This window comes from Jaculus jaculus, chromosome X (genome assembly GCF_020740685.1).
Source record: "Jaculus jaculus isolate mJacJac1 chromosome X, mJacJac1.mat.Y.cur, whole genome shotgun sequence".
NCBI classification, from domain to species: domain Eukaryota; kingdom Metazoa; phylum Chordata; class Mammalia; order Rodentia; family Dipodidae; genus Jaculus; species Jaculus jaculus.
In genome coordinates, this window is record NC_059125.1 from 63,399,064 (window position 1) to 63,411,595 (window position 12,532).

Below are 12,532 nucleotides of genomic sequence, written 5' to 3' on the forward strand. Positions count from 1 at the left end.
GCATGCGTCTGGAGTTCATTTGCAGTGGCTGGAAGCCCTGGCGCGCCCATTCTCTCTCTCTCCCTCTATCTGTCTCTCTATGTCTGTCGCTCTCAAATAAATAAATAAAAAATGAACAAAAAAAATTAAAAAAAAAAGAAAGCTTATTGTCAGAAAGAGCATTTTTATTGGCTGGGCATGGAGGCACATGCCCTTAATTCCAGCACTCAGGAGGTAGAGGTAGGAGGATCCCTATGAGTCACCCTGATACTATAGAGTAAGTTCCAGGTCAGTCTGAGCTAGAGTGAGATCCTACCTTGAAAAAATTAAAATAGGGGGCTGGGGAAATGGGTTAGTGGTTAAAGCATTTGCCTGTGAAGCCTAAGGACACCAGTTTGATTCCCCAGAACCCACATAAGCCAGATGCACAAGGGGGCGCAGGCATCTGGAGTTCGATTGCAGTGGCTGGAGGCCCTGGTGCACCCATTCTCTCTTTCTGTCTGCCTCTTCCTCTCTGTCTCTCAAATAAATAAATAAATAAAACCTTTAGGAAAAAAATTAAAATAGATTTAAAAAAAAAGCCCGTCATGATGCCTCACATCTTTAATCCCAGCACTTCAGAGGCAGAGGATCGCCATGAGTTCAAGGCCACCCTGAGGCTACGTAGTGAGTTCCAGGTCAGCCTGGGCTAGAGTAAGACCCTACCTCGAAAAAAAAAAAAAAAAGAGGTTGGGGGAGGAATAGAGCCGGCCATGGTGGCACACAGCTTTAATCCCAGTACTCAGGAGGCTGAAGTATGAGGATCCCTGTGAATTTGAGACCAGTCTAAGACTAGTGAGTTCCAGGCCAGCCTGGACTACAATGAGACACTACCACAAAGAAAAAAAAAAAACAACCCTCTTTTTACCATCTTTCCTTACTGCCATCATGGTGTGCATGAATGTTCTGGCAGATGCTCTTAAAAAAATGGCAAACTGGGTGTGGTGGTGCACACCTTTAATCCCAGCACTCTGTAGGAGGATTGCTGTGAGTTTGAGGCCACCCTGAGACTACACAGTGAATTCCAGGTCAGCCTGAGCTATAGTGAGACCTTACCTCAAAAAACCAAAGGGGGAAAAAAAAGAAAGAAAAGAAAAGAGGCAAACACCAGGTCCTTATTAGGCTGTGCTTCAAAGTCCTTGTCTGGTTCCTATCAGTGATGATGAAGCATGGTTACATTGGCAAGTTTGAAATCAGTGATAATCACAGAGCTGGGAAGATCGTTGTAAGCCTTACAGGCAGGTTAAACAAGTGTGGAATGATCAGCCCCAGACTTGATATACAGCTCAAAGACTTAGAAAAATGGCAGAATAACCTGCGCCATCCCGTCGGTTTGGTTTCATTGTACTGACAACTTCAGCTGGCATCATGGACCATGACGAAGCAAGACCAAAACATACAGGAAGAAAAATCCTGGGATATTTTTCTTTTCCTTTCTTTTCTTTTTGATTCCTGGGATTCTTTTTTTAGGGATATCAAGAAAGCAGTGAAAAAAATGCCTCAGGGGGGGAAAACAAACACCACATTTCTAAGGTTGGAGAGACTGTTTTCTTAGTGACAAACCAGTTTGATTATATAGATTTTAAACAGAAATCATGTTCAAAAAGGCTACAAAAAGCCCAACAAGAAAGGCATTAGCTGGGCCAGGCGTGTTGGTATAGTGTACTCCAGTCATCCCAGCACTCAGGAGGCTGAGTTTGAGGCCAGCCTGAAGCTACAGAGTTCCAGGTCAGCCTGGGCTAGAGTGAAACCCTGCCTTGTGAAAAACAACAAGCAAAAACAATGGCATTAGCTGGGCTGGGGAAATTGCTTAGTGGTTAAGGTGCTTGCTTGCAAAGCCAAAGGACCCAGGTTTGATTTCCCAGGACCCATGTAAGCCAGATGCACAAAGGTGGCACATGTGTCAGGAATTCATTTGCAGTGGCTGGAGGTCCTGTTTTGTGCCCATTCTTTATCTCTCTCTCTCTCTGCCTCTGTGCTTCTTTCTCTCTCTCAAATAAATTTTAAAAATGGCATTAGCTAAATATGGTGGTTCAGGCAAGAGGATTATAAGTTCAAGGCCAGCCTGGACTAAATTGTGAGTTCTGGGCCCACTTGGGTTTACAACTATGGAACCTTGTCTCCAAAATGCAAGAAAAATCTTTATTATTTATTAGTAAATTATTTAATACAAGGGTTTTTTTTCTTTTTTTAGTTTTTCAAGGAAAGGTCTCACTCTAGTTCAGGCTGACCTGTAATTCACTGTGTACTCTCAGGGTGGCCTCAAACTCCTTCCTTAGTGCTGGGACTAAAGGCATGTGCCACCTCTTTGGGCTTATACCACTTTTTTACTTGATTTGATTTATGAGAGAGAGAGAGAGGGAGGGAGAGACAGGACTTACTAGGGCCTCCTGCCACTGCAAACCAACTCCAGACATATGTGCCACCTTGTGCATCTGGCTTTAGTGGGTGCTGGAGAATCAAACCTGGGTCTTTAGGCTTAACCACTAAGCCATCTTTCCAGCCCTTTATACCAGTTTTATATAATTATATGCTTGGAGTCATGCAGAGAATTCTCTGGTGGAAAGGGATCACAAGTGGAAAAACTTAAGAAACCCTATTCTCAGGGTTAGGGATGTCACTTGGTTGAATGCTTGTCTAATATGCACAAAGCCCTGGGTTCCATTCCTGGCACTGCATAAACTAGGCATGGTGGCACACACCTGAAATCCCAGAACCAGGGAGGTAGAAGCAAGAGAATTAAAAGTTCAATGTGAACCTCAGCTACATTTTAAATTTAAGGCCAGCCGGGGCTACATGAGGTCCCTGTCTCAAAAAATAGCTGGGTGTGGTAGCACATACCTTTAATCCCAGCACTCAGGAGGTAGAGGTAAGAAGATCACGGTGTGTTTGAAGCCAGCCTGAGAATACAGAGTGAGTTCCAGCTCATCCTGGAAAAACAAAACAAAACAAAACAAAAGCCCACAAATAAATCTACCACATAGTAGCTAATAAGATTCCTATTACCTGGGCTGGAGATACAGCTCAACAGTTAAGGCACTTGCCTGCAAAATTTAACAATCCGGGTTTGATTCCCCAATACCCAAATAAAACTAGATGCAGATGCAGTAGGTGGCACATGCATCTGAAGTTCATTTGCAGTGTCAGGAAGCCCTGGCATACCCATACTCACTGTGTCTGCCTCTTTCTCTCCATCTTCTCTGTCTCTCAAATAAGTAAAATTTTAGGGGCTGGATAGATGGCTTGGTGATTAAGGCGCTACCAGTGAAGCCTAAGAACCTTTTGATTCCCCAGTACCAAAGATGCACATGGTGGTGCATGCATCTGGAGGTTGTTTGTAGTGGCTAGAGGCCCTGGCTTGCCCATTCTCTCTCTATATCTGTCATCTGCCTCACTCTTTCTCTCTCAAATAAATAAAAATAAAATATTTTTAAACATTTTTAAGCAAAACTTTTTTTTGGACTTCTGTGTGAGTAGGAAGAAAACTCAGTAGTAAAGGCCAGTAAGCAAGAAGAGATATAAAGTGAAGAGAAAGGGAGGGGATACTTAATATAATTAATATAATTAATGTAATATTATATAATTAATATAATTGTATATATGTAAGTAGAAGAATAGATTAATGGGGGTGAAAAGGCCCAAGTGAGGTCAGGGGAAGAGATTGAGTAAAGGAAAGGTGGAGGGAGGGCTAATCAAAATCTAAGAGAATATGGAAACCTACTTTTTTGGACAATGGAACACTCAGGAGCCATAGATTGTTGCTAGAAAATTTCAGTGCCAGGGATGGGATACCTTCCAGTGAGTTGTTGGCCAGGGAGGTCTCTGATGCCCCCAAAACAGTATAGGCCATTACTGAGGCCCTTGATTTCCCACCAGGAATAGATGGTAAGACCCTATTGCTGAAGACTCCACATACTTGGGCTGCAAGGCCACTGAGAAATCCTGCTGGAACTGAGCTGATAACCTCCTCCATGTAGACCAGCTAACAGAAAGCTGAAAGAATCCATTCTGTGAGCAGTTCAATGGGAAAGAGAGAAATCACCAGTGAAGATACTCAACAGTGAACACTGCAAGCCTTATATATGGCCAGCCAGGCCAAATGAGCCAACAGGTGCAATAGTGGCACATCTGTCATAGTGGAAACCAACTGCCCTCTAATTGGACTGGGGGCCCTCTCCATGGGAGGGAATATATTTCTGATACTGAAAACTTAAAACAGGGCCTGAATATCCATGACCTCACGGTACCTGAAACTACCTGGAAAATGGAATTTCAAAGGGGAAGGTGGGGGGAGGGAGGGCATTACTATGGGATATTGTTTATAATCAATCATGGAAGTTGTTATTTAAAAAAAATTGTAAAGAAAAAAATTGAGCAAAATCTTTTTTTTTTTTTGGTTTTCTGAGGTAGGATCCCACTGTAGCTCAGGCTGACCTGGAATTCACTATGTAGTCTCAGGGTCTCAAACTCACAGTGAGCCTCCTGCCTCTGCCTCCCGAGTGCTAGGATTAAATGTGTGTGCCACCATGCCTGCTTTTTTGATTTTTGTAGTAGGGTCTTGCTCTAGCCCAGACTGACCTGGAATTCAGTATGTAGTCTCAGGGTGGTCTAGATCTCACGGCGATCCTCCTACCATTGCCTCCCGAGTGTTGGGATTAAGGGCGTGTGCCACCATGCCTGGAAGATTTTTTTTTTTTTTGAGGTAGGGTCTCACTCTAGTCCAGGCTGACTGGAATTCACTGTGTAGTCTCAGGGTGGCCTCAAACTAATGGTGATCCTCCTACCTCTGCCTCCCAAGTGCTAGAATTAAAGGCTTGCACCACCACACCAAGCCTCTTTTAGTTTTTGAGGTAAGGTCTCACTCTAGCCCATTAATTATAATTATTATATTATAATTATAGACAATAATCCATGATAATTCCCTCCCTCCCCTCTTCCCCCCTCAAATATTCACTCTCCATCATAGCCCTCCACCTCTCATTTACTCTCTCTTTAATCTTTTTTTTTTTTGAGGTAGAGTTTCACTCTAGCTCAGGCTGACCTGGAATTCACAATGTAGTCTCAGGCTGGCCTTGAACTCACAGCGCGAACCTCCTACCTCTGCCACCCAAATGCTGGGATTAAAGGCGTGATTCACCTTGCCCAGCTCTTCTCTCTTTAATTTTGAGGTCATCATCTTTTCCTCCTATTATGAATGTCTTGTGTAGGCTGTGCCACGCACTGCAAGGTCACGATATCCAGGCCATTTTGTGTCTAAAAGATTATATTGTAAGTAGTCCTACCCTTCTGTTGGCTCTTATATTCCTTCTGCTACCTCTTCCACAATATACCCTTCTGAGTCATCCCAAGGTCACTACCATCTGAAAAGAGAAGCTCCTCTAACCAAAAGTGAGAGTAGCATTAATATATGGGTATGAACATTAAGAGAAGTGCTTACCGGGAAGTTTGGTGAACATAGTATATACATTTAGCTAGACATCAGCAGATGTTGCACCCCCAGGGCTCATGATTTCCCTCGTCATAGGTGCTGGGATTAAAGGTGTGCCACCATGCCAGGCCCCCCCCCCCCTTTTTTTTTTGGTAGTTCTAGTGATTGAATTCCAGCCTACCTCACTCTCAGCGCTCTGTCACTGAACCACACCCTCCGTTCTATTTCTACTTTTAAACTATACGTATTTAATTGTATTTATTTATGAGCAGAAGAGTGAGCGAGAAAGAGTATGGGCGCACCAGGGCCTTTTGCCACTGCAGATGAACTCCAAATGCATGCACCACTTTGTACATCTGGCTTTATGTGGGAATTGAACCTGGGGCTGCAGGCTTTCCAACAAAGCACCTTTAACCACTTAGCCATCTCCCTAACCTTGTTTTACTATTTTTTATAAAGTTTCCAATAAAGAGGTGACATTTTTAAAAAAATTGTTTATTTTTATTTATTTATTTGACAGCAACAGGCAGAGAAAGAAAAAGGCAGAGAGAGGGAAAAAATGGGAGTGCCAGGGCCTCTAGCCACTGCAAACGAATACCAGATGCATGCGCCCCCTTGTGCATCTGGCTTATGTGGGTCCTTTGGCTTCACGGGCAAGCGTTTAACCACTAAGCCATCTCTCCAGCCCAGGAGGTGACATTTTAAAATATCTTTTAGGGGCAAAGAGATTCCTCAATGGTTAAGGCACTTTCCAGTAAAGCCTTACAGCCCAGGTTTGATTCCCGAAAACCCATGTAAAGCCAGATGCACAGAGTCGTGCATGCATCTGGAGGTTGTTTGCAGAGGCAGTAGGCCCTGGCATGCCCATTCTTTCTCTCTATTCCTCTGTCCCTATCAAATAAATAAATATTTGCCAGGTTTGGTGGCACACAACTTTAATCCCAGCAATTGAGGGGCAGAGGTAGGGGGATCATTGTTACTTCAAGGCCACCCTGAGACTACATAGTGAATTCTAGGTCGGTCTGGACTACAGTGAAACCCTACCTCGAAAAACCAAAAAAAAAAAAATTTTTTTTTTCATTTATTTGAGAGGCAGAGAGAGAGAGTGGATACCCAAGCCTCTTGCTGCTGCAAACGAACTCCAGCTGTACACGCCTTTTTTAAAAAAATTATTTATTTATTTATTTATTTGAGAGCGACAGACACAGAGAGAAAGACAGATAGAGGGAGAGAGAGAGAATGGGCACGCCAGGGCTTCCAGCCTCTGCAAACGAACTCCAGATGCATGCGCCCCCTTGTGCATCTGGCTAACGTGGGACCTGGGGAACCGAGCCTCGAACTGGGGTCCTTAGGCTTCACAGGCAAGCGCTTAACCGCTAAGCCATCTCTCCAGCCCTGTAACACCTTTTTAAAAAATATTTTTTATTAACAACTTCTATAATTGTAAACAATATTCCATGGTAATTCTCTCCCTCCCACCCCACTTTCCCCTTTGAAACTTCACTCTTCATCATATCCCTTCCCCGTCTCAATCAGCCTCTCTTTTATTTTGATGTCATGGTATTTTCCTCCTATTATGAGGGTCTTGTATAGGTAGTGTCAGGCACTGTGAGGTCATGGATATCCAGGCCATTTTGTGCCTGGAGGAGCACGTTGTAAGGAGTCCTACCCTTCCTTTGGCTCTTACATTTTTTCCGCCACTCTGCAATGGACCCTGAGCCATGGAAGGCGTGATTGAGATATTTCAGTGCTGCACTCCTCTGTCATTTCTTCCCAGCACCATGGTGCCTTCTGAGTCATTCCAAGGTCATTGCCATCTGAAAAGAGATTCTCTAGCCAAAAGTGAGAGTAGCACTAATATATGGGTATGAACATTAAGAGAAGTGCTTACTGGGCAGTTTGGTGAGCATATACATCCTTTTAGCCAGACAGCAGCAGGGCTCATGACTACCCCTGTTGTAGGGTTTCAGTATCAGGGATGTATTCCCTCCCATGGAGCTGGCCTCCAGTCAAATTAGAGGGTGGTTGGTTTCCCCCATAACAGACGTGCCACTTGCATCTGTTGGCTCATTTGGCCAAATATAAAGCTTGCAGTGGCCACTGTTGAGTGTCTTCATTGGTGATTTCTCTCTGTCCCATTGAACTGCATGCAATGTGGCTATTTCCAGATTTCTGTAAGCTAGTCTACATGGAGGAGGTTTTCAGCTCAGCTCCAGCAGGATTTCTCAGTGACCTTGTAGCCCATGTATGTGGAGTCTTCAGCAATATGTTCTTACCATCTATTCCTGGGCACACACCACTTTGTGTGTCTGACTATATATGGGTACTAGGATATCAAACCAGTAACCACAGGCTTTGCAAGCAAGTCCCTTAACTGCTGAGCTATCTCCCAGCCCAGTAGTTGCAGAGTCTCTTGCTGCTATAAACAAACATCAGATACTTGCACTACTTTGTGCATCTGGCTTTATGTGGATTGCTAGGGAACTGAATTGGGGTTGGCAGGCTTGGAAAGCAAGAAACACTAACCACTGAGAAATCTCTCATTCGACGTGAGGGCAATCTGGCTGCAACATCTGTCACCCCATTGATTGCCAGGGTTGATTTGGCTGATCTGGCCTACTAGGTGGGTGTCCTCTTCCTCCCTCACCACTCCCATGTGCATCCTTCCCGAAGCTGCACCGTTGGTTGAAGAGGATGACCTTCCCCAAATAGAGGAGGACTGGTCTTCCTTCTAGGGTATATGAGTACCCATACTTCCCTAATAGAACCTCTGAACAAGCTCTCATTTCTTTTTATTTATTTATTTTTACTTTTTTTTTAAATTGACAACTTCCATAATTGTAAACAATATCCCATGGTAATTCCCTCCCTACTCCCACTTTCCCCTTTGAAACTCCACTCTACATCATGTCCCCTCACCCTATCAATCAGTCTCTCTTTTATTTTGATGTCATCATCTTTTCCTCCTATCATTAGGGTCCTGTGTAGGTAGTTCCAGGCACTGCAAGGTCATGGATATCCAGTCCATTTTGTGACTGTTGTAAGAGTGCATTGTAAGGAATCCTATCCTTCTTTTGGCTCTTACATTCTTCCTGCCACCTCTTCTACAATGGGGCTTTTGTTTTCCTGTTTTGATTTTTTCAAAATAGGGTCTTGCTCTAGCCCAGGCTGACCTGGATGGAATTAATTATGTAGTCTAAGGCTGGCCTTCAACTCACAGCAATCCACCTATCTCAGCCTCCCCAAGTGCTGGGATTAAAGTTGTGCACCACCACACCCAGCCATTTTTGGCTTTTTCTGAGGCCAGGTCTCACTCTAGCTCAGGTTAACCTGGAACTCAGCCTCCAAAATTCTGGGACTAAATGTGTGAGCCTCCATGCCTACTACAGGTGCCATTTTAGCTGAGTCTTGAAGATAAGAAACCAAGGAAAGATCATTCTAAGTAGAGGTAACAGCAAAAACAAAGTTTCAAAGGCAAAAACAAGCAAAAAAAAATGTACTTGAAGAACTGAAAAGTTGCTAGTTTCTAGGAGTGTAATGAACAAGGAGCAAAGTGGAATTTTTCAGGTTTTGTGGTTGGAAACCAGGGACAGGAGTAGAAAATCATAGTGGAAAAACAAGAGAAAGAACAAATTTTCAGTTGGGGAAGTGTTGTAGACAACTTCACAGTGCTGGAATCCAAACCAGATACAGTTTATGCCAGGAAGGGGTTCATTTCAAGCTTACAGATCCAGGAGAAAGTTCCATCAGTGGTGGAAGAAACTGCTTCCATATGTTCTAACAGAGAGTAACCACCAAACAGACAGCAAGAAAAAAAAATGCAATAAGCACAAAACTGGAAGCAATGAGGACCCCAGAGCTCAGATTGCTCCACACCTTTGGGCAGTAATTAGATCTACCCCAAACACACCTTTAGGCAGGATTCTAGGATCTACCCCCAATGACACCTCCTCCAGCCAGGTGGCTAGAGACCCAAGATACAAGCTTAATAAAAACCTGGGTCAGCTGGGTGTGGTGGCACACACTTTTTTTTTATAGATAAATATGCCAAGCTTTTTCTTTTTTCTTTTAAATCAGGCATTTATAAACAAGAAAGCATACATTAATTACATAAAAATAGTTCTCAAGTAGCAAAGTAAGCCATTGTATTGTCATTAGCAGCAGCGTCATGGGAAGATGCAGTGGCTCGGTTGGTCATGAAGGTCCAGGTGAGTTTTTTCCTTAATTGATGAAAATGTCTTTTGAGACTCCTGACTTAAAGCAAGAGCCTTACCCTCAGCCCTGGGATGGGGTGTGTGTGGGGCACACGCCTTTAATCCCAGCACTTGGGAGGCAGAGGTAGGAGGATCACTTTGAGTTTAAGGCTATACTGAGACTACATAGTGAATTACAGGTCAGACTGGACTGGGTAACAGCCAGACACTACCTTGAAAACCCAGGGGGGAAAAAAAACCTGAGTCTGTGGGGAACAAACATTTAAACTACCACAGGAGGTAATTGTCAAATTTAGTGGGTGGCATGTCTATGATAACCCAAGGGGGGGGGGGTCTGTGGCCATACCACCCTGAACACAGTCTGCTCTCAGAAGCTAAGCAGGGTTGGGCCTGGTTAGTACTTGAAAAGGAAACATCCAATTGGAAATATTCAGTAATTAGTTGGAAATAGTGGAACTTGGAAGAGAGCTTGGGTTATTGAGTCATTAACTAATAGACATCAAACTTTGCAAAAGCACAGAACTTTGCAAAAAATGCAACATATTTTTAGACAGGTTTCTCAACATTTAATGGTTGAGAAAAGGTAGGTAAGTGGACAAGGTGATTGAAAAAATATGGGCTAAAGAGATGGGTCAGGAGTTAAAGGCACTTGCCTGCTTGAAAAAAATAAATAAATACAGGCGGGAGATGGAGAGATGGCCAAGCAATTAAGGCAATTGCCTATGAAGCCTAAGGACCCATGTTATTCTCTCCAGATCCCATGTTAGCAGGACACACCAAGATGAGGCAAGCACAAGATCGCACATGCCCACTAGGTGACACAAGCATATGGAGTTTGATTTCAGTGGCTGAGGCCCTGGCACACCAATTTCTTTCTGTATTTTTTTTTTCCAGGTAGGGCCTCACTCTAGTCCAGGCTGACCTGGAATTCACTCTGTAGTCTCAGGGTGGCCTCGAAATCACAGTGATCCTCCTACCTCTGCCTCCTGAGTACTGGGATTAAATGTGTGCGCCACCATGCCCGGCTTTTTTTTTTTTTTTTTCAAGGTAGGGTCTCACTCTGGCTTAGGACTGTAAATTTTTTAAATGAATAAATAAATATAATAGAACAGATTAATGGGGATGAAAAGGTGAAAAGGTGAGGTCAGAGGAAGAGATTGAGTAAAGGAAAGGTGGAGGGAGGGCTAATTAAAATCTAAGAGGTTATAAATAAGTCATATGGAAACATACTTTTTTGGACAATGGAACACTCAGAAGCCATAGATTGCTAGTAGAACATTTTCAGTGACATGGATGGGATACTTTCCAATGAGTTATTGGCCAGGGAGGTCACTGGTACCCACAAAACATTACAGGCTATTGCCGAGGCTCTTGGGTTCCCACCAGGAATAGATGGTAAAACCCTATTGTTGAAGACTCCACATACTTGGGCTGCAAGGCCACTGAGAAATCCTGCAGGAACTGAGCTGAAAACCTCCTCCATGTAGACCCGCTGACAGAAAACTGACAAAAGCTATACTGCATGCAGTTCAATGGGAGAGAGAGAAATCACCAATGGAGTTAATCAACAGTGGACACTGCAAGCCTTATAGTTGGCCAGCTAGGCTAAATGAGCCAATGGGTACAATAGTGGCATGTGTGTTATGGGGAAACCAACTACTCTCTAATTTGACTGGAGGCCTGCTCCATGGGAGGAAATACATCCCTGATACTGAAAACCTATAACAGGGTTAGTCATGAGCCCTAGGAGTATAACGTCTGCTGCTGTCTGGGTAAATGTATATACCATGCTCATCAAACTGCCCAGTAAGCACTTCTCTTAATGTTCATACCCTAATATTAATGCTACTCTCACTTTTGGTAGAGAATCTTCTCTTTTCGGAAGGCAGTGACCTTGGGATGACTCTGAAGGCATCATGGTGCTGGAAAGAAGTGACAAGAGTGCTTAGTACTGCAATATCTCTATCACACCTTCCAAGGCTCAGGGTCTATTGCGGAAGAGGTGGCGGAAAGTATTTAAGAGCCAAAGGAAGGGTAGGACTCCATACAACATGCTCCTCCAGACACAAAATGTCCTGGGTATCCATGACCCCACAGTGCCTGTTACTACCTACACAAGACCATCATAATCAGAGGAAAAAATCATGACATCAAAATTAAAGAGAGACTGATTGGAAGGGGGAAGAGATATGATGGAGAGTGGAGTTTCAAAGGGGAAAGTTGGGGTAGGGATAGAATTAGCATGGATTATAATCTATAATTATGGAAGTTGCCAATAAAGTAAATAAATAAAAATTAATAATAATAATAATAAGGGCTGTGCATGGTACATGCCTTTAATCTTAGCACTGGAGAGGCAGAGGTAGGAAGATCACTGTAAGTTCAAGGCCAACTTGAGACCACAGAGTGACTTCCAGGTCAGCCTGAGCTAGAACTAGAACCTACCTTTAAAAATTAAATAAATAAAGCCAGGCATTGTGGCACATACCTTTAATCCTAGCACTTAGGAGGCAGAGGTAGAAAGATTGCTGTGTCACCTCGCTGGTCATAGTGGCACATACCTGTAATCCTAGCACTTTGGAGGTGGAGGCAGGAGAATCAGAATTTCAGCTCTTGAAAACTACATAGCAAGGTCAGCCTAGGCTACAGGAAACCCTGTCTTTCTTCTCTCTACATCTCTCTATGCTTGCAAATAAAAAATATATTTTTAATATCTTTGTTTATTTTTATTTACTTATGAGAGAGAGCGAGAATAGGTGCATCAGGGCCTCCAGCCACTGCAAACAAACAACAAATGCACGCAACACCTTGTGCATCTGGCTTACATGGGTACTAGGGAATCGAGCCTTGAACCGGGGTCATTAGGCTTCAC

At 43.5% G+C, this 12,532-nt stretch overlaps 1 pseudogene; it reads left to right on the forward strand.

The window, feature by feature from the left end:
• The first annotated feature begins 906 nt into the window (after window positions 1-906).
• On the forward strand, window positions 907-1,467 carry LOC105944199 (annotated as a pseudogene).
• The last annotated feature ends 11,065 nt before the right edge of the window (window positions 1,468-12,532 follow it).